This window comes from Austrofundulus limnaeus, unplaced genomic scaffold, assembly GCF_001266775.1.
Source record: "Austrofundulus limnaeus strain Quisiro unplaced genomic scaffold, Austrofundulus_limnaeus-1.0 Scaffold894, whole genome shotgun sequence".
Lineage (NCBI taxonomy): Eukaryota > Metazoa > Chordata > Actinopteri > Cyprinodontiformes > Rivulidae > Austrofundulus > Austrofundulus limnaeus.
The window spans coordinates 93037-97081 of record NW_013953296.1 but is presented as its reverse complement, the minus strand read 5'-3'; positions in this window follow the sequence as shown (position 1 = coordinate 97081).

Here is a 4045-nt window from a genome sequence, read left to right as displayed (position 1 = left end):
GTGTGTGTGTGTGTGTGTGTGTGTAATGTACTGTATGTAATGTATGTATCCAGCTGGTCAGGCCTCAGTGATGTGAAAAACACCTGTGAAGTGCAAATTACTTATTTTAAGCCACTGTTAGTCATTTAAATTAGTTATATATTTTCAACTTCCATAACTATAAAATTCAAAATTTCCTCAGCTTTATTTTGAATCATAGTTTGTTAAAATTGAGCAAGAAATAAGAAATTTGTAGGAATTTTTCATCAGGATGGCACCTCACAGTCTGTTGACATCCATTCATTTTGTTGAGGCTCCTCAATGCATAACAGAGCTCCAGTGTGTGCACGTCCATGTAAATATCAATGTGCTAGCCACGCCCAATCAAGTAATATCAATGTACACGATGGCTATCACTGGGGGATAGCAGCGGGAGAGCACATGGAAGTTGCGCAAATTTTTGTCACTCAGCAGGGGGAACAAGAAGTGCGACTCGATATATAAACCAGCCTTCAATGATGCTCGTTTTTCTGATCATATCAAGTTACAGCTTTGGTTAGTTACTAAATGCTACAGAGCTAACCAACATTAGCAGTGTCAGGCAGGCACTAATGTCTCCTTTAAATAAACTACGAAAGCCTCTTTTTAACTTCCAAAACAAACATTTCTGTTTCAAGCTAAAAGGAGCAGCCAATAAACAACCACAGGATGTCTCAGTGCTAACAGCAGGATGAAGAAGTTTCCTTCCTTTAACTTTTTTAAAATTCTGTCTTTACGATGTCCTGTCAGATGATCCTGTGCAACCTCTTCTGTTCTGTCTCTTCATTTATTTTTTAATGTTGCACCCATCTCTCTTTTTCCCTGTATCAGCTTCCAGTCATTGTCCTGCCTCACAGCCTCGCCTCAGGCCCAGCTTGTAGTTTTCAGTCCGTTCACTCTTTGTGGAAGAAGAGGGGGATGATGAGAAGAGGTGAATGTTGGGCCTCAAGGCCTGGCTGCCAAGAGGTGCAGAAGAAAAAGAAAAGAAGAATTTGAAGAGGGAGCAGACCTTACACTCATCTGTGTCTGAGTTTTGGCAAATGACAGTCTAATGACCCGAGATGACCTGACTGAGAGGTCAACATGATAAAATGGATGAAACTCAAAAGAGAAGGAAACAAAATCCAGATCTATAGGAGCTGCCTGCAGTTCCACTCACTAAGCTGGAAAACTAAAGTATTCCTTAAAGCCATCACTACAACCTCAGGTGACTTGGGACAAAAAACTGACCACCAGGGACTTTGGGTCTTAACCTGCCCCCTCTCTTTGGTTCTTTGTGCCATTTTTTTCTCCAGAATGGATTTGTGTCTTTTTAAGGTATTGTACAGTTTATTTTGATTGTACTAACTATCTGGCTGGGTGTGATTTGTGCTTGAGTGTAAAAGGAATGTAAATAAGGGAATAGTTTCTCATCACCTGTAACCAGGATGTGAGAGGACAATAAGGACTGGGTATTAGTTTTGACCTAAAGGGAATGAAAACATTTGTCTTTGTTTTTATTGTCCTAAAAATATTTTTCTAATGAAGTCTAGATGAATCCTACATTTCTCATCAATGATTCAGGAGTATTTGCTGGGTTAGCTTTGGCATTAGGATTGGAAGTCAGTATAATGTCCTACTGAGAAAGGCTGAAACAAGTTGTGTGTGGTTCCTAAAGATCTAACAGGGGAATTCTTACAGTTTGTACTGAGTTCGTATCTTTCAGCCAATTCTTTTATGAAGCAAAAGTGATGCAACAGTTTCCTTCCCTGCACAGCTGGGTATTGTTGCTGATGATCAAAAGCCTGCTCCTCTCCCTTTCCATTAACTGCCTTTCTTTTTTCTCCTCTGTTTCAGTCTGTCTCAGTTCCTTCTCCTTTCTCACTGAATTCATTTATCCCTTTCATCATTCCCACCCTCTCATTCCCAAACCTTCCCACCTCCCTCAGTAATGGGAATCTCCCTGTAGTATAATATTGTCAGACTTTGATCAAACCCTGGTGTTCGTACTTATTATGTTTTCTCAGACTTCCGTGTGCTCTCACTAATACTCTGTGGACTTAATGAGTACTATGGGGTGTTTCTGATCAAGTGCTCCATACAAATAGCACATGATCAAGCAGGCAGAGACTCAGGCTGAGCACAGAGTCTGCATTAAAATAGTGATGCAAGAAAAACTGCTGACTTTTCTTTGAAAAAGACAATTAGGGCTCAGCTGAAGCAATAAGAAAGACGGAGCTGTAACGTCATCACTTTCTCCAGCTGTTTGTTGCTGTCCTCTTTAGTGTGTGTGTGTGAATTCTTACGTTAGTATTATTGGGTATTTTGGAAAGGAGAGAGTTGCTCCAAGTTTACATCAACTTTTCATTTAATCATGTTTGTCCGGCTACAGCTGATTCTGCAGTGCAGCCATTATTAAGTTTATAAGTGAATAATACAGTTTATTACTTGACATTTATCCCTCCAAAATATACCAGCTTAGATAAGCTTTAGTGTATCAGTGTTTTCTAACTTCAAATTTTATATCCAGTGGGGCATAGTTAACCTAATAAATGTCTCAACAAAGACATTTTTAGGAAACAAAATGTAATTATTTTAAATTTGACAGCAGCAACACATCAGTGGGAGAGGGCAAAAATGACAAACAGCTGGAAGAGCAATTTGGAACCAGTTGACTGACAACAGGTCAGTAAGAGGACTGGTTATGAAAATGTCATTTTAGAGAAGCTGAAGCTCTTCCTTACAGCTAAAGAAGATGTTCAACAATTTGCAAGAAAATGTGTCTTAAACCAGTGGAACATTTCAGAATTTTGTTCCTTTGCAACATTTTAGGAAGAGTTTGAATATCCAGTCATCTACAGAGAGGAGCAAATTTCAAAATTTGGGGGAAATCTCTGAGCTCAAAGGCTGAAAGTCAATATTGGATGGTCGTGACTGTCTGGCCTTTAGGGGCTAATGCATTAAAAACTGGTCTGGTTCTGTTCTCAGTGCATGGACTCAGGAACACTTCTGAACATGGTTAACATGTTCGAAACAAAAACAAAAAAAACAACAAAAAACTTTTTAAAAACAAGTTACCATGTCATCCACAAATATTGATTAAAGCTCTTTAAGTTGTACCTTTTATTAAAAATGATGTGCATCACCTGTTTCAGGCTTTTTAGCATAAATACTAAGACTGTTGAAGCAGAGTGACTGAGAGAAAACAGACTCAGACAAGGAGTAAAAATAAGTGAACAGGCTGAGCTGAGGTTCTTCTTCCATGAAGCAGCTCTGTTGTCCTCCATCCATATTTTCAGTTCCAGGCTGAGTCATTTCTACCTTCTCCTCTCTGTCAACGCTCTCTGGWTTCAKTTAAAAGAGTCGATCRTCAGATATTGTCCAAGATTAACCTTCAGGGTGGATATAGCTCGCTAGCAGCCTCGCACCCAGGACCTATCCACGTCATCATTTACCCAGAATGCTTTGCGTGTAAATAAAATGGCTCCATCTGTGTTAAAAAATATATTTAAAAATTTACTAAACTAAACATCCTACAGTATTTGTACAGTCTTTATTTTACAGTTAAAATAAATGTTTATCAAATAAAGTTTAGTGTTACAACTAATCATGGATCCCTTTAAAGCCCAGGAGCTCATTAGGAAGATCTGCTGTTGGCCAATCATGAACCTGCAGGAGAAACTTCCAGAATCTTTCACCTCTGACTTTTCCTAGAAATCAGATTTGGCTCTAACAAGTGAGTTACATAGGGGAATGTGTTACTGTCTTTTTTCCATTTGTGGCGAGTGATCATGGTTTACCTAAAAAATGGTAATGAAGATGCAGGATGAAACAGAAATCAAAACGTAAAGAAGCATTTATCCAGTTTCAGTTTTTGGTAGCTGAAGCAGAAACGGTACAAGTTGTTTTCCCAGTCCTTCATTTTGGTAAGGTTTTTTTCAGTTTTAGCTGGAATGTGTAATTGCTGCTGCTGATCGAAAGTTGGACTTGCCCATTCTGGGAGGCTTTCTTTTGTCCACCCAGGTTTTAAAGACTGGTTATCTGACTT